Source organism: Gadus chalcogrammus, chromosome 12 (assembly GCF_026213295.1).
Source record: "Gadus chalcogrammus isolate NIFS_2021 chromosome 12, NIFS_Gcha_1.0, whole genome shotgun sequence".
NCBI classification, from domain to species: domain Eukaryota; kingdom Metazoa; phylum Chordata; class Actinopteri; order Gadiformes; family Gadidae; genus Gadus; species Gadus chalcogrammus.
Window position 1 is genome coordinate 5,924,717 of NC_079423.1, and position 17,500 is coordinate 5,942,216.

A 17,500-nucleotide genomic window follows, 5' to 3' on the forward strand; every position below is an offset into this window, starting at 1 on the left:
CAGATCATGGGAGGACGTCAAAAAATCACCACCCATTCTGACACTTTAACCGTTAACCTTGGTTCAAACATTTAACATCACACGCACACGCAGTGTATTTCAGATAATTAATGTATTCAGATGTCACAATGATCGTTTACATGGATAAGGAGTTCTACTGAATCAATTACTGCCGTTTATCTAACTAATGATTGTTTTTGTAAGAGAGTAACGTCGAGCCTCAGCAGCTTTCTCACTCCTATGTGCTACTGTATAAAACCTGGTTTTGCGCCTGTTCTAATGCTTACGGCCATACCACCCTGAACACGCCCGATCTCGTCTGATCTCGGAAACTAAGCAGGGTCGGGCCTGGTTAGTACTTGGATGGGAGACCGCCTGGGAATACCAGGTGCTGTAAGCTTTTTCTTTTTCACTCGAGCTCATTGACTCTGTGGCGTACCGTGACCTGATGTTTACTGCCAACCGCTTTGGAGGATTTAAGCAACATACAAAAACTGACAACGTCTCTCAAAACTATTTTTGTGAAACATGAGGACAGTATAGTGATACTGCCAGCAGGGAGCACCAGAGAGCTGAACCGACAGTTGTACATTTCTTAAACTTTCACCAACACAAACACGCACGCTCACTTCAGATCATGGGAGGACGTCAAAAAATCACCACCCATTCTCTGACACTTTAACCGTTAACCTTGGTTCAAACATTTAACATCACACGCACACGCAGTGTATTTCAGATAATTATGTATTCAGATGTCAAATGATCGTTACATGGATAAGGAGTTCTACTGAATCAATTACTGCCGTTTATATCTAACTAATGATTGTTTTTGTAAGAGTGTAATGTCGAGCCTCAGCAGCTTTCTCACTCCTTATGTGCTACTGTATAAAACCTGGTTTTGCGCCTGCACTAATTGCTTACGGCCATACCACCCTGACCACGCCCGATCTCGTCTGATCTCGGAAACTAAGCAGGGTCGGGCCTGGTTAGTACTTGGATGGAGACCGCCTGGGAATACAGGTGCTGTAAGCTTTTTCTTTTCAACTCGAGCTCATTGACTCCGTGGCGTACCGTGACCTGATGTTTACTGCCAACCGCTTTGGAGGATTTAAGCAACATACAAAAACTGACAACGTCTCTCAAAACTATTTTTGTGAAACATGAGGACAGTATAGTGATACTGCCAGCAGGAAGCACCAGAGAGCTGAACCGAGAGTTGTACATTTCTTAAACTTTCACCAACACAAACACGCACGCTCACTTCAGATCATGGGAGGACGTCAAAAAATCACCACCCATTCTCTGACACTTTAACCGTTAACCTTGGTTCAAACATTTAACATCACGCACACGCAGTGTATTTCAGATAATTAATGAATTCAGATGTCACAATGATCCTTTACATGGATAAGGAGTCCTACTGAATCAATTACTGCCGTTTATATCTAACTAATGATTGTTTTTGTAAAAGTGTAACGTCGAGCCTCAGCAGCTTTCTCCTTATGTGCTACTGTATAAAACCTGGTTTTGCGCCAGCACTAATTGATTACGGCCATACCACCCTGAACACTCCCGATCTCGTCTGATCTCGGAAGCTAAGCAGGGTCGGGCCTGGTTAGTACTTGGATGGGAGACCGCCTGGGAGACCGCCTGGGAATAACAGGTGCGGTAAGCTTTTTCTTTTTCAACTCGAGCTCATTGCCTCCGTGGCCTACCGTGGCGTACCGTGACCTGATGTTTACTGCCAACCGCTTTGGAGGATTTAAGCAACATACAAAAACTGACAACGTCTCTCAAAACTATTTTTGTGAAACATGAGGACAGTATAGTGATACTGCCAGCAGGGAGCACCAGAGAGCTGAACCGACAGTTGTACATTTCTTAAACTTTCACCAACACAAACACGCACGCTCACTTCAGATCATGGGGACGTCAAAAAATCACCACCCATTCTCTGACACTTTAACCGTTAACCTTGGTTCAAAACACTTTAACATCACACGCACACGCAGTGTATTTCAGAATACCATTAATGAATTCAAGATGTCAACAATGATCGTTACATGGGCAAAGGCAGTCCTACTGAAGCAATTACTGCCTTTATATCTAACTAATGATTGTTTTTGTGTAAAGTGTCAACGGCACGGCCTCAGCAGCTTTCTCACTCCTTATGTGCTCGTATAAAAACCTGTTTTGCGCCTCCTGAACTAAGCTTACGGCAAATACCACCCGACACGCCCGATCTGTCTGATCTCGGAAGCTAAGCAGGGTACGGGACTGGTTAGTACTGGGATGGGGAGACTCCTCAGAAGCCCAGTGCGTAAGTAGTGCCGGGTCCTGTCACCAAAAGAGAAAAAAAAAAAAAAAACACGACCGTCTCGTCTGATCTTGGAAGCTACGCAGGGTTGGCCTGGTTAGTACTTGGATGGGAGACCACCTGGGAATACCAGGTGCATGTAAGCTTTTTCTTTTCATCTCGAGCTCATTGACTCCGTGGCCTACCGTGGCGTACACCGTCCTGACATGATGTTTACTGCCAAACCGCTTTGGAGGATTTTTAAGCAACATACAAAAAACTGACAACGTCTCTCAAAACCTATTTTTGTGAAACATGAGGACAGTATAGGGATACTGCCAGCAGGGAGCACCAGAGACGCTGAACCTACAGTTGTACATTTCTTAAACTTCACCAACCACAAACACGCAACGCTCACTTCAGATCATGGGAGGACGTCAAAAAATCACCCCACCCATTCTCCTGACACTTTAACCGTTAACCTTGGTTTCAAACATTTAACATCACACGCCACACGCAGTTGTATTTCAGATAATTATGAATTCAGAAGTCACTATATGTCGTTTACATGGATAAGGAGCCCTACTGAATCAATTACTGCCGTTTTTATATCTAACTAATGATTGTATTTGTAAAAGTGTAACGACAAGCCTCAGCAGCTTCTCACTCCTTATGTGCTACTGTATAAACCTGGCTTTTACGCCTGCACTAATGCTTACGGCCATACCACCCTGAACATGCCCGATCTCGTCTGATCTCGGATGCTAAGCAGGGTCGGGCCTGGTTAGTACTTGGATGGGCGACTGCCTGGGAATACCAGGTGCTGTAAGCTTTTTCTTTTTCAACTCGAGCTCATGGACTCCGTGGGCTACCGTGGCGTACCGTGACCTGATGTTTACTGCCAACCGCTTTGGAGGATTAAGCAACATACAAAACCTGACAACGTCTCTCAAAACTATTTTGTGAAACATGAGGACAGTATAGTGATACTGCCAGCAGGGAGCACCAGAGGAGCTTAACCGAACCGACTTGTACATTATACTTAAACTTTCACCAACACAAACACGCACGCTCACTTCAGATCATGCGAGGACGTCAAAAATCACCACCCATTCTCTGAACACTTTAACCGTTAACCTTGGTTCAACATTTAACATCACACGCACACGCAGTGTATTTCAGATAATTAATGAATTCCGATGTCACAGTGATCGTTTACATGGATAAGGAGTCCTACGAATCAAATTACTGCCTGTTTATGTATCTACTAATGATTGTTTTTGTAAAGTGTAACGTCGAGCCTCAGCAGCTTTCTCACCTCCTATGTGCTCTGTATAAAACCCTGGTTTTGCTGCCTGCACTAATTGCTTCGGCCATACCACCCTGAACACGCCAGATCTCAGTTTTGGTACTCGGAAGCTATGCAGGGTCGGGGAACTGCGTTAGTACTTGGATGGGAGGAGACCGCCTGGGAATACCAGGGTGCCTGTAGCTTTTTCTTTTCCAATCGAGCTCATTGCCTCCGTGGCCCTACCGTGCGTACCGTGACCTGTGCCCTATACCACGAAGCTCGCTGAACATACCCAGGCTTTCTTGGGAAAACCTGGCTCGACAGAGCCGCAACGCGCAATCAGAGTTGTTAAATGGTACCACGAAGCTCCACTTTAGATTCAATTAGTTGAACCAGGTTTTCCGCTTTAGGGTTCAGTGCGCGTTCACGTGCAATGGGGCGGTTTTTTGCGTCATTTTTCCACCTTTACGATAGATCAGCAGTCTATACCTGAGTAGTGAAAGATTCTGCATATTGTCTGTAAAATAACTATGCCAAATGCAGAATTGTTCGCCATTTAATCCAAATTAGAATGATGATGATTTAAAAAAATGCATAAGCAACGCCATCCTGCCTTATTCTATCATTTAGGGAATTCCCTTTACATACACCCTATTTAGAAATATCTGCATGTTTCGACCGCTGAGATGGAGCGGCTGTAGCGTAGTGAATTAGTATAAGACCGAACGCCAGCGAGGGGTTCAAATTCGCCGGTTCTATCCATCATGCATGTTAACCCCCTAGGATGTGGTTCCAGCACGGCCTTGAAATATGGGTTCACAGTTCGAAATAAGCACAAAAATATAACTTCCATAAGCTTTAGTGAATAAGTATTCCATATGCATGAGAAATAGGACTTTTTAAGCTTCACATAAATTCGCGTCACTTGGGAGTTGAACCCCCCGCGCAAAATTCAGACTGACGCGCTACCTCCACTCTAGCACTCTGTCACTGAGACTCAATGCGCAACAGTAATCATTGTCTCCATAAGGTCCAAAAGGACGATCAAATAACGAACACCCTCTGATGAGAATCTGTATCTCTCATGAGACCCCAATTTCGTTGTTTGCACAATGACAATAAGTCTGAAATCTGAATATCGTCAGACAATGCCAAGGGATCGGTTCTGTCCCGTTAAAACCCTTGTCTCCGGAGAAGTGCGCCGGGGGTCCACGGGAACACCCACAAATGGTGACGCCATTGTCAGAGGAGGGGCTAGGAAGCTGCGCCCACCGATTTAAGTAGGCGATCTCCCGGCTAGACTAAGCCGAAAAACTGCTCCCGACCAGGTTTGGTTGCGAGCATAAGTCCCCATGGTGATTACAGCGACGCTAAAAGAGATCGACTTTCGTGGTACAACCTAACCCAGGTTGGAGCTCACATACCTCGCTAAACCCTCTAAGCGAGCTTCGTGGTACAGGGCCCTGATGTTTACTGCCAACCGCTTTGGAGGATTTAAGCAACATACAAAAACTGACAAGTCTCTCCAAAAACTATTTTTGTGAAACATGAGACAGTATAGTGATACTGGCCAGCAGGGAGCACCAGAGAGCTTAAACGACAGTTGTACATTTCTTAACTTTCACCAACACAAACACGCACGCTCACTTCAGTGCCCTATACCACGAAGCTCGCTGAACATACCCAGGCTTTCTTGGGAAAACCTGGCTCGACAGAGCCGCAACTCGCAATCAGAGTTAAATGGTACCACGAAGCTCACTTTAGATTCAATTAGTTGAACCAGGTTTTCCGCTTTAGGTTTCAGTGCGCGTTCACGTGAAAGGGCGTTTTTTGCGTCATTTTTCTCACCTTTACGATACATCAAGCAGTCTATATGAGTATAAGTGAAAGATTCTGCAAATTGTCTGTAAAATAACTATGCCAAATGCAGAATTGTTCGCCATTAATCCAAATAGAATGATGATGATTTAAAAATGCATAAGCAACGTCCATCCTGCCTTATTCTATCATTTAGGGAATTCACTTTAAATACACCCTATTTAAGAAATGTATCGCATGTTTTCGACCTCTGAGTGGTAGCGGCTGTAGCGTAGTGGATTAGTATAAGACCCGAACGCCAGCGACCGGGGTTCAAATTCGCCGGTCTCTCATCATGCATTTTACCCCCATAGATGTGGTGCCCAGCACGGCCTTGAAAATATGGGTTCAAGTTCGAAATAAGCACAAAAATAAAATTCCATAAGCTTTAGTGAATAAGTATTCCATATGCATTAGGACTTTTTAAGCCTCACATAAATTCGCGTCACTTGGGAGTTGAACCTCCCGCGCAGAAATTCAAGACTGACGCGCTACCTCCACTCTAGCATTCTGTCACTGACACACAATGCGCAACAGTAATCATTGGTCTACATAAGGTCAAAAGGACGATCAAATAACGAACACCCTCTGATGAGAATCTGTATCTCTCATGAAGAACCCCATTTCGTTGTTTGCACAATGACAATACAAGTCTGAAATCTGAATATCGTCAGACAATGCCAAGGGATCGGTTTTGTCCCGTAAAACCCTGTCTCGGAGAGACGCCTGTAGAGAAGTGCGCCGGGGTCCACGGGAACACCCACAAATGGTGACGCCATTGTCAGAGGAGGGCTAGGAAGCTGCGCACGACGATTTAAGTAGCCGATCTCCGGCTAGACTAAGCCGAAAAACTGCTCCCGACCGTTTGGTTGCGAGCATAAGTCACCATGGTGATACAGCGACGCTAAAAGAATCGACTTTCGTGGTACAACTAACCCAGGCTTGGACGCTCAACATACCTCCGCTAACCCTCTAAGCGAGCTTCGTGGTACAGGGCCCAGATCATGGGAGGCACGTCAACAAATCACCACCCATTTCTCTGACACTTTCACCGTTAACCTTGGTTCAAAATTTAACATCACACCGCACACGCAGTGTATTTCAGATAAATTAATGAATCAGATGTCACAATGACTGTTTACAGGGATTAAGGGAGGTCCTACTGAATCAATTACTGCGTTTATATCTAACACTAATGATTGTTTTTGTAACAAAAGTGTAACGTCGAGCCTCAGCAGCTTTCCTCACTCCTTATGTGCTACTGTATAAAACCTGGTTTGCGCCCTGCACTAATTGCTTACGGCCATACCACCCTGAACACGCACCGATCTCTCGGCTGATCTCTGGAAGCTAAGCAGGGTCGGGCGGTTAGTACTTGGATGGGCAGACCGCCTGGGAATACCAGGTGCTGTAAGCTTTTTCTTTTTTCAACTCGAGCTCATTGACTCCGTGGGCCTACCGTGGCGTACCGTGGACCTGAGTTTACTGCCAACCGCTTTGGAGGATTTAAGCAACATACAAAAACTGACAACGTCTCTCAAAACTATTTGTGAAACATGAGGACAGTATAGTGATACTGCCAGCAGGGAGCACCAGAGAGCTGAAACGACAGTTGTACATTTCTTAAACTTTCACCAACACAAACACGCACGCTCACTTCAGATCATGGGAGGACGTCAAAAAATCACCACCCATTCTCTGACACTTTAACCGTTAACCTTGGTTCAAACATTTAACATCACACGCACACTGCAGTGTATTTCAGATAATTAATGAATTCAGATGTCACAATGATCGTTTACATGGATAAGGAGTCCTACTGAATCAATTACTGCCGTTTATATCTAACTAATGATTGTTTTGTAAGAGTGTAACGTCGAGCCTCAGCAGCTTTCTCACTCTTATGTGCTACTGTATAAAACCTGGTTTTGCGCCTGCACTAATTGCTTACGGCCATACCACCCTGAACACGCCCCGATCTCGTCTGATCTCGGAAGCTAAGCAGGGTCGGCCTGGTTAGTACTTGGAAGGGAGACCGCCTGGGAATACCAGGTGCTGTAAGCTTTTTCTTTTTCAACTCGAGCTCATTGACTCCGTGGCCTACCGTGGCGTACCGTGACCTGATGTTTACTGCCAACCGCTTTGGAGGATTTAAGCAACATACAAAAACTGACAACGTCTCTCGAAACTATTTTTGTGAAACATGAGGACAGTATAGTGATACTGCCAGCAGGGAGCACCAGAGAGCTGAACCGACAGTTGTACATTTCTTAAACTTTCACCAACACAAACACGCACGCTCACTTCAGATCATGGGAGGACGTCAAAAAATCACCACCCATTCTCTGACACTTTAACCGTTAACCTTGGTTCAAACATTTAACATCACACGCACACGCAGTGTATTTCAGATAATTAATGAATTCAGATGTCACAATGATCGTTACATGGATAAGGAGTCCTACTGAATCAATTACTGCCGTTTATATCTAACTAATGATTGTTTTTGTAAGAGTGTAAACGTCGAGCCTCAGCAGCTTCTCACTCCTTATGTGCTACTGTATAAAACCTGGTTTTGCGCCTGCACTAATTGCTTACGGCCATACCACCCTGAACACGCCCGATCTTCGTCTGATCTCGGAAGCTAAGCAGGGTCGGGCCTGGTTAGTACTTGGATGGGAGACCGCCTGGGAATACCAGGTGCTGTAATGCTATTTCTTTTTCAACTCGAGCTCATTGCCTCCGTGGCCTACCGTGGCGTACCGTGACCTGATGTTTACTGCCAACCGCTTTGGAGGATTTAAGCAACATACAAAAACTGACAACGTCTCTCAAACCTATTTTTGTGAAACATGAGGACAGTATAGTGATACTGCCAGCAGGGAGCACCAGAGAGCTGAACCGACAGTTGTACATTTCTTAAACTTTCACCAACACAAACACCACGCTCACTTCAGATCATGGGAGGACGTCAAAAAATCACCACCCATTCTCTGACACTTTAACCGTTAACCTTGGTTCAAACATTTAACATCACACGCACAACGCAGTGTATTTCAGATAATTAATGAATTCAGATGTCACAATGATCGTTTACATGGATAAGGAGTCCTACTGAATCAAGTACTGCCGTTTATATCTAACTAATGATTGTTTTTGTAAAAGTGTAACGTCGAGCCTCAGCAGCTTTCTCACTCCTTATGTGCTACTGTATAAACCCTGGTTTTGCGCCTGCCACTATTGCTTACGGCCATTACCACCTGAACCGCCCGATCTAGTCTGATCTCGGAAGCTAAGCACAGGGTCGGGCCTGGGTTCGTACTTGGATGGGAGACCGCCTGGGAATACCAGGTGCCTGTAAGCTATTTCTTTTTCAACTCGAGCTCATTGACCTCCGTGGCCTACCGTGGCTGACCGTGCCTGATTGTTTACTGCCAACCGCTTTGGAGGATTTAAGCAACATACAAAAACTGACAACGTCTCTCAAAACTATTTTTGTGAAACATGAGGACAGTATAGTGATACTGCCAGCAGGGAGCACCAGAGAGCTGAAACCGACAGTTGACATTTCTTAAACTTTCACCAACACAAACACGCACGCTCACTTCAGATCATGGGAGGACGTCAAAAAATCACCACCCATTCTCTGACACTTTAACCGTTAACCTTGGTTCAAACATTTAACATCACACGCACACGCCAGTGTATTTCAGATAATTAATGAATTCAGATGTCACAATGATCGTTTACATGGATAAGGAGTCCTACTCTGAATCAATTACTGCCGTTTATATCTAACTAATGATTGTTTTTGTAAAGAGTGTAACGTCGGAGCCTCAGCAGCTTTCTCACTCCTTATGTGCTACTGTATAAAACCTGGTTTTGCCGCCTACACTAATTGCTTTACGGCCATAACCACCCTGAACACGGGCCCGATCTCGTCTGATCTCGGAAGCTAAGCAGGGTCGGGCCTGGTTAGTACTTGGATGGGAGACCGCCTGGGAATACCAGGGTGCTGTAAGCTATTTCTTTTCAACCTCGAAGCTCATTGACTCCGTGGCCTACCGTGGCGTACCGTGACCTGATGTTTACTGCCAACCGCTTTGGAGGATTTAAGCAACATACAAAAACTGACAACGTCCTCTCAAAACTATGTTGTGAAACATGAGGACAGTATAGTGATACTGCCAGCAGGGAGCACACAGAGAGCTGAACCGACAGTACATTTCTAAACTTTCACCACACAAACACGCACGCTCACTTCAGATCATGGGATGACGTCAAAAATCACCACCCATTCTCTGACACTTTTACAACCGTTAACCTTGGTTCAAACATTTAACATCACACGCACACGCAGTGTAGTGTTCAGATAATTAATGAATTCCGATGTCACAATGATCGTTTACATGGATAGGAGTCCTACTGATCAATTACTGCCGTTTATATCTAACTAATGATGTTTTGTAAAGTGTAACGTCGAGCCTCAGCAGCTTTCTCACATCCTTATGTGCTACTGTATAAAAACCTGGTTTTGCGCCTGCACTAATTGCTTACGGCCATACCACCCTGAACACGCCAGATCTCGTTGATCTCGGAAGCTAAGCAGGGTCGGGCTGGTTAGTACTTGGATGGGAGACCGCCTGGGAATACCAGGTGCTGTAAGCTTTTTCTTTTTCAACTCGAGCTCATTGCCTCCGTGGCCTACCGTGGCGTACCGTGACCTGTGCCCTATACCACGAAGCTCGCTGAACATACCCAGGCTTTCTTGGGAAAACCTGGCTCGACAGAGCCGCAACTCGCAATCAGAGTTAAATGGTACCACGAAGCTCACTTTAGATTCAATTAGTTGAACCAGGTTTTCCGCTTTAGGTTCAGTGCGCGTTCACGTGAATGGGGCGTTTTTTGCGTCATTTTTCTCACCTTTACGATAGATCAAGCAGTCTATATGAGTAAGTGAAAAGATTCTGCATATTGTCTGTAAAATAACTATGCCAAATGCAGAATTGTTCGCCATTAATCCAAATAGAATGATGATGATTTAAAAATGCATAAGCAACGTCCATCCTGCCTTATTCTATCATTTAGGGAATTCACTTTAAATACACCCTATTTAAGAAATATATTGCATGTTTTCGACCGCTGAGAGGGAGCGGCTGTAGCGTAGTGAATTAGTATAAGACCCGAACGCCAGCGACCGGGGTTCAAATTCGCCGGTCTATCATCATGCATTTTACCCCCATAGATGTGGTTCCAGCACGGCCTTGAAAATATGGGTTCAAGTTCGAAATAAGCACAAAAATATAATTCCATAAGCTTTAGTGAATAAGTATTCCATATGCATGAGAATTAGGACTTTTTAAGCTTCACATAAATTCGCGTCACTTGGGAGTTGAACCCCCCGCGCAAAAATTCAAGACTGACGCGCTACCTCCACTCTAGCACTCTGTCACTGAGACTCAATGCGCAACAGTAATCATTGTCTCCATAAGGTCCAAAAGGACGATCAAATAACGAACACCCTCTGATGAGAATCTGTATCTCTCATGAAGAACCCCAATTTCGTTGTTTGCACAATGACAATAAAGTCTGAAATCTGAATATCGTCAGACAATGCCAAGGGATCGGTTCTGTCCCGTAAAACCCTTGTCTCCGGAGAAGTGCGCCGGGGTCCACGGGAACACCCACAAATGGTGACGCCATTGTCAGAGGAGGGGCTAGGAAGCTGCGCACACCGATTTAAGTAGGCGATCTCCGGCTAGACTAAGCCGAAAAACTGCTCCCGACCAGGTTTGGTTGCGAGCATAAGTCACCATGGTGATACAGCGACGCTAAAAGAGATCGACTTTCGTGGTACAACTAACCCAGGCTTGGAGCTCAACATACCTCGCTAACCCTCTAAGCGAGCTTCGTGGTACAGGGCCCTGATGTTTACTGCCAACCGCTTTGGAGGATTTAAGCAACATACAAAAACTGACAACGTCTCTCAAAACTATTTTTGTGAAACATGAGGACAGTATAGTGATACTGCCAGCAGGGAGCACCAGAGAGCTTAAACGACAGTTGTACATTTCTTAAACTTTCACCAACACAAACACGCACGCTCACTTCAGTGCCCTATACCACGAAGCTCGCTGAACATACCCAGGCTTTCTTGGGAAAACCTGGCTCGACAGAGCCGCAACTCGCAATCAGAGTTAAATGGTACCACGAAGCTCACTTTAGATTCAATTAGTTGAACCAGGTTTTCCGCTTTAGGTTCAGTGCGCGTTCACGTGAAAGGGGCGTTTTTTGCGTCATTTTTCTCACCTTTACGATACATCAAGCAGTCTATATGAGTATAAGTGAAAAGATTCTGCAAATTGTCTGTAAAATAACTATGCCAAATGCAGAATTGTTCGCCATTAATCCAAATAGAATGATGATGATTTAAAAATGCATAAGCAACGTCCATCCTGCCTTATTCTATCATTTAGGGAATTCACTTTAAATACACCCTATTTAAGAAATGTATCGCATGTTTTCGACCTCTGAGTGGTAGCGGCTGTAGCGTAGTGGATTAGTATAAGACCCGAACGCCAGCGACCGGGGTTCAAATTCGCCGGTCTCTCATCATGCATTTTACCCCATAGATGTGGTGCCAGCACGGCCCTTGAAAATATGGGTTCAAGTTCGAATATCACAAAATATAATTCCATAAGCTTTAGTGAATAAGTATTCCATATGCCATAGAAATTTAGGACTTTTAAGCTTCACATAATTCTCGTCACTTGGGAGTCGAACCTCCGCGACAGAAATTCAAGACTGACGCGCTACCTCCACTCTAGCATTCTGTTCCATCTGAACACAATGCGCAACAGTAATCCATTGTCTACATAAGGTCCAAAGGCACGATCAAATAACGAACCACCCTCTGTGCGGAATCTGTATCTCTCATTGAAGAACCCCAATTTCGTTGTTGCACATGACAATAAAGTCTGAAAATCTGAAATCTCGTCAGGACAATGCCAAGGGATCGGTTTTTGTCCCGTAACACCCGGTCTCCGGAGAGACCGCCTGTACGAGAAGTGCGCCGGGGTCCACGGGAACACCCACGAAATGGTGACGCCATTGTCAGAGTGAGGGGCTAGGAAGTGCGCCACCAGCCCGATTTAAGTAGCCGATCTCCGGCTACTACAGCCCGAAAAACTTGCTCCCGACAGGTATGGGGTTGCGAGCATAAGTCACCATGGGATACAGCCGACGCTAAAAGAGATCGACTTTCGTGGTAAAACTAACCCAGGGCTTGGAGCTCAACATACCCTCGCTAACCCTCTAAGCGAGCTTCTTGGTACAGGGCCCAGGGGTCTCATTTATAACCGTTGCGTACGCACAAAACGGGCCTAAAAGTTGCGTACGTGACTTTCCACGCCAAGGTTGTGATCTATAAAAAACCAACTTGACGGGAAAATGTGCGCAGCCCTAAGCAAACTCTGACCCATGCGTACGCATGGTTTGGAGGAAAAGGAGGATTGGCGACACAGATGGTGTGGTGGTGAACTGAAGTCAGACCGAAGAATTGTAGAGTGAGAAGAACGATTATGTTTTATCATCGCCATTCATACATTTAATTTCAACCCGTATCATGCGTTAAATCCTAATCAGAATAATTTAAGTCAACTGCGTTATTTCTCAGTTATAACTCCAGAAACATCTCCTTAGAATATAAATAAAATAAAAATCTCTATATTTAATCCCGTCACTCCATACTGTCCACTGACGGCGCGACTGCATGGAATAAAGCATCTGTCCAACATGTGTCAACAACATCATATTTTTATGTGACACTGTAAACACATAATCAAATGTCAATCAAGTCAATTAAAAAGTGTGGAAAACCAAGCGACACTCCTCATCACAATCGTTGTCCGCTACTCTTGATGCTTTTCATGACAAATCAGGCATTAAAAAGGGGTTATGTTCAAGAAGATTACAAACTGATTATCCAAGGTGTTCTCGGTCAGTCTTATTACCGTAACCCAATAAATACAGAGGTGAGCGTCGTGGTAATGCTGCACCATATGGCACTTCTGGCGGACCATGCAAATGGAAGGATTCGGAGGGAGAGGGTATATAGGGACCATAACGATTTATTAGTAGGCTACATAAAAATATGTAACTCTTATGTCTTTTTTAATTCTGGGACTGTGCGCTCCGTGCTACTGACAGAGTTCACTGCTGCAGCAACATGTTGCCACTCACTCTGCTTTTTGTTGTTGGGGATCCCAATCCCGTGACCGCCGAACAAAACTACCTTTCGGACCTACATCTCACCCACAAGTGTCTCCACTTCAACCTCCGTGAAATTTCGCTTTTCTCAGTACTTCTGCCATTGTTTCCAACAAGACATAATACCGGCATCTGAGTCTGTTTTATATGCAGATCGCATTCACGAGGTCATTTGCATTGACCATTTATGGTTAAAAAGGGGCGTGTAGAGGGCGGAACGTGAAGCTGATTCAGCTGCGCACAATTGTAGTCAGTATGTTATTGATTATAAAGCGAAGATTGCGTACATGTGTGCGTACGCAGTGTTTTATAAATCCGAATATTTTTAGGCGCACGCAAAACTTGGCTTCTGGGCGTACGCACATTTTTAGTAACGATCCCACGCACAGTTTTATAAATGAGACCCCAGATCATGGGAGGACGTCAACAAATCACCACCCATTCTCTGACACTTTAACCGTTAACCTTGGTTCAAACATTTAACATCACACGCACACGCAGTGTATTTCAGATAATTAATGAATTCAGATGTCACAATGATCGTTTACATGGATAAGGAGTCCTACTGAATCAATTACTGCCGTTTATATCTAACTAATGATTGTTTTTGTAAGAGTGTAACGTCGAGCCTCAGCAGCTTTCTCACTCCTTATGTGCTACTGTATAAAACCTGGTTTTGCGCCTGCACTAATTGCTTACGGCTATACCACCCTGAACACGCCCGTTCTCGTCTGATCTCGGAAGCTAAGCAGGGTCGGGCCTGGTTAGTACTTGGATGGGAGACCGCCTGGGAATACCAGGTGCTGTAAGTTTTTCTTTTTCAACTCGAGCTCATTGACTCCGTGGCGTACCGTGACCTGATGTGTACTGCCAACCGCTTTGGAGGATTTAAGCAACATACAAAAACTGACAACGTCTCTCAAAACTGTTTTTGTGAAACATGAGGACAGTATAGTGATACTGCCAGCAGGGAGCACCAGAGAGCTGAACCGACAGTTGTACATTTCTTAAACTTTCACCAACACAAACACGCACGCTCACTTCAGATCATGGGAGGACGTCAAAAAATCACCACCCATTCTCTGACACTTTAACCGTTAACCTTGGTTCAAACATTTAACATCACACGCACACGCAGTGTATTTCAGATAATTAATGAATTCAGATGTCACAATGATCGTTTACATGGATAAGGAGTCCTACTGAATCAATTACTGCCGTTTATATCTAACTAATGATTGTTTTTGTAAAAGTGTAACGTCGAGCCTCAGCAGCTTTCTCACTCCTTATGTGCTACTGTATAAAACCTGGTTTTGCGCCTGCACTAATTGCTTACGGCCATACCACCCTGAACACGCCAGATCTCGTCTGATCTCGGAAGCTAAGCAGGGTCGGGCCTGGTTAGTACTTGGATGGGAGACCGCCTGGGAATACCAGGTGCTGTAAGCTTTTCTTTTTCAACTCGAGCTCATTGACTCCGTGGCCTACCGTGGCGTACCGTGACCTGATGTTTACTGCCCACCGCTTTGGAGGATTTAAGCAACATACAAAAACTGACAACGTCTCTCAAAACTATTTTTGTGAAACATGAGGACAGTATAGTGATACTGCCAGCAGGGAGCACCAGAGAGCTGAACCGACAGTTGTACATTTCTTAAACTTTCACCAACACAAACACGCACGCTCACTTCAGATCATGGGAGGACGTCAAAAATCACCACCCATTCTCTGACACTTTAACCGTTAACCTTGGTTCAAACATTTAACATCACACGCACACGCAGTGTATTTCAGATAATTAATGAATTCAGATGTCACAATGATCGTTTACATGGATAAGGAGTCCTACTGAATCAATTACTGCCGTTATATCTAACTAATGATTGTTTTTGTAAAAGTGTAACGTCGAGCCTCAGCAGCTTTCTCACTCCTTATGTGCTACTGTATAAAACCTGGTTTTGCGCCTGCACTAATTTGCTACCGGCCATACCACCCTGAACACGCCCGATCTCGTCTGATCTCGGAAGCTAAGCAGGGTGGGGCCTGGTTAGTACTTGGATGGGAGACCGCCTGGGAATACCAGGTGCTGTAAGCTTTTTCTTTTCAACTCGAGCTCATTGACTCCGTGGCCTACCGTGGCGTACCGTGACCTGATGTTTACTGCCAACCGCTTTGGAGGATTTAAGCAACATACAAAAACTGACAACGTCTCTCAAAACTATTTTTGTGAAACATGAGGACAGTATAGTGATACTGCCAGCAGGGAGCACCAGGGAGCTGAACCGACAGTTGTACATTTCTTAAACTTTCACCAACACAAACACGCACGCTCACTTCAGATCATGGGAGGACGTCAAAAAATCACCACCCATTCTCTGACACTTTAACCGTTAACCTTGGTTCAAACATTTAACATCACACGCACACGCAGTGTATTTTCAGATAATTAATGAATTCAGATGTCACAATGATCGTTTACATGGATAAGGAGTCCTACTGAATCAATTACTGCCGTTTATATCTAACTAATGATTGTTTTTGTAACAGTGTAACGTCGAGCCTCAGCAGCTTTCTCACTCCTTATGTGCTACTGTATAAAACCCTGGTTTTGCGCCTGCACTATTGCTTACGGCCATACCACCCTGAACACGCCCGATCTCGTCTGATCTCGGAAGCTAAGCAGGGTCGGGCCTGGTTAGTTACTTGGATGGGAGACCGCCTGGGAATACCAGGTGCTGTAAGCTTTTCTTTTTCAACTCGAGCTCATTGACTCCGTGCCTACCGTGGCGTACCGTGACCTGATGTTTACTGCCAACCGCTTTGGAGGATTTAAGCAACATACAAAAACTGACAACGTCTCTCAAAACTATTTTTGTGAAACATGAGGACAGTATAGTGATACTGCCAGCAGGGAGCACCAGAGAGCTGAACCGACAGTTGTACATTTCTTAAACTTTCACCAACACAAACACGCACGCTCACTTCAGATCATGGGAGGACGTCAAAAAATCACCACCCATTCTCTGACACTTTAACCGTAACCTGGTTCCAACATTTAACATCACACGCACACGCAGTGTATTTCAGATAATTAATGAATTCAGATGTCACAATGATCGTTTACATGGATAAGGAGTCCTACTGAATCAATTACTGCCGTTTATATCTAACTATGATTGTTTTTGTAAAAGTGTAACGTCGAGCCTCAGCAGCTTTCTCACTCCTTATGTGCTACTGTATAAAACCTGGTTTTGCGCCTGCACTAATTGCTTACGGCCATACCACCCTGAACACGCCGATCTCGTCTGATCTCGGAAGCTAAGCAGGGTCGGGCCTGGTTAGTACTTGGATGGGAGACCGCCTGGGAATACCAGGTGCTGTAAGCTTTTTCTTTTTCAACTCGAGCTCATTGACTCCGTGGCCTACCGTGGCGTACCGTGACCTGATGTTTACTGCCAACCGCTTTGGAGGATTTAAGCAACATACAAAACTGACAACGTCTCTCAAAACTATTTTTGTGAAACATGAGGACAGTATAGTGATACTGCCAGCAGGGAGCACCAGAGAGCTGAACCGACAGTTGTACATTTCTTAAACTTTCACCAACACAAAAACGCACGCTCACTTCAGATTCATGGGAGGACGTCAAAAAATCACCACCCATTCTCTGACACTTTAACCGTTAACCTTGGTTCAAACATTTAACATCACACGCACACGCAGTGTATTTCAGATAATTAATGAATTCAGATGTCACAATGATCGTTTACATGGATAAGGAGTCCTAC

At 44.7% G+C, this 17,500-nt stretch overlaps 11 non-coding genes and 4 pseudogenes across 11 annotated transcripts; all 15 read left to right on the forward strand.

The window, feature by feature from the left end:
- Positions 1–281: 281 nt before the first annotated feature.
- On the forward strand, positions 282–400 carry LOC130400528 (5S ribosomal RNA). The gene has a single exon (XR_008903010.1). It is a non-coding gene; the product is annotated as a 5S ribosomal RNA (ribosomal RNA).
- Positions 401–915: 515 nt separating this feature from the next.
- Positions 916–1,032, forward strand: LOC130395794 (5S ribosomal RNA). The gene has a single exon (XR_008898808.1). It is a non-coding gene; the product is annotated as a 5S ribosomal RNA (ribosomal RNA).
- A 512-nt stretch (positions 1,033–1,544) lies between these two features.
- On the forward strand, positions 1,545–1,675 carry LOC130396030 (5S ribosomal RNA; annotated as a pseudogene).
- A 1,334-nt stretch (positions 1,676–3,009) lies between these two features.
- LOC130394577 (5S ribosomal RNA) lies at positions 3,010–3,128 on the forward strand. The gene has a single exon (XR_008897722.1). It is a non-coding gene; the product is annotated as a 5S ribosomal RNA (ribosomal RNA).
- Positions 3,129–6,739: 3,611 nt separating this feature from the next.
- Positions 6,740–6,861, forward strand: LOC130396302 (5S ribosomal RNA; annotated as a pseudogene).
- A 528-nt stretch (positions 6,862–7,389) lies between these two features.
- On the forward strand, positions 7,390–7,508 carry LOC130395692 (5S ribosomal RNA). The gene has a single exon (XR_008898718.1). It is a non-coding gene; the product is annotated as a 5S ribosomal RNA (ribosomal RNA).
- A 528-nt stretch (positions 7,509–8,036) lies between these two features.
- On the forward strand, positions 8,037–8,156 carry LOC130394994 (5S ribosomal RNA). The gene has a single exon (XR_008898099.1). It is a non-coding gene; the product is annotated as a 5S ribosomal RNA (ribosomal RNA).
- A 530-nt stretch (positions 8,157–8,686) lies between these two features.
- LOC130396273 (5S ribosomal RNA) lies at positions 8,687–8,808 on the forward strand (annotated as a pseudogene).
- Positions 8,809–9,345: 537 nt separating this feature from the next.
- On the forward strand, positions 9,346–9,468 carry LOC130396052 (5S ribosomal RNA; annotated as a pseudogene).
- Positions 9,469–9,995: 527 nt separating this feature from the next.
- On the forward strand, positions 9,996–10,112 carry LOC130395891 (5S ribosomal RNA). The gene has a single exon (XR_008898890.1). It is a non-coding gene; the product is annotated as a 5S ribosomal RNA (ribosomal RNA).
- A 4,293-nt stretch (positions 10,113–14,405) lies between these two features.
- Positions 14,406–14,524, forward strand: LOC130394408 (5S ribosomal RNA). The gene has a single exon (XR_008897570.1). It is a non-coding gene; the product is annotated as a 5S ribosomal RNA (ribosomal RNA).
- A 518-nt stretch (positions 14,525–15,042) lies between these two features.
- Positions 15,043–15,161, forward strand: LOC130400471 (5S ribosomal RNA). The gene has a single exon (XR_008902954.1). It is a non-coding gene; the product is annotated as a 5S ribosomal RNA (ribosomal RNA).
- Positions 15,162–15,688: 527 nt separating this feature from the next.
- LOC130394362 (5S ribosomal RNA) lies at positions 15,689–15,807 on the forward strand. The gene has a single exon (XR_008897528.1). It is a non-coding gene; the product is annotated as a 5S ribosomal RNA (ribosomal RNA).
- A 529-nt stretch (positions 15,808–16,336) lies between these two features.
- LOC130394049 (5S ribosomal RNA) lies at positions 16,337–16,456 on the forward strand. Its single transcript, XR_008897246.1, has one exon. It is a non-coding gene; the product is annotated as a 5S ribosomal RNA (ribosomal RNA).
- Positions 16,457–16,980: 524 nt separating this feature from the next.
- On the forward strand, positions 16,981–17,098 carry LOC130393994 (5S ribosomal RNA). Its single transcript, XR_008897196.1, has one exon. It is a non-coding gene; the product is annotated as a 5S ribosomal RNA (ribosomal RNA).
- Positions 17,099–17,500: the final 402 nt, after the last annotated feature.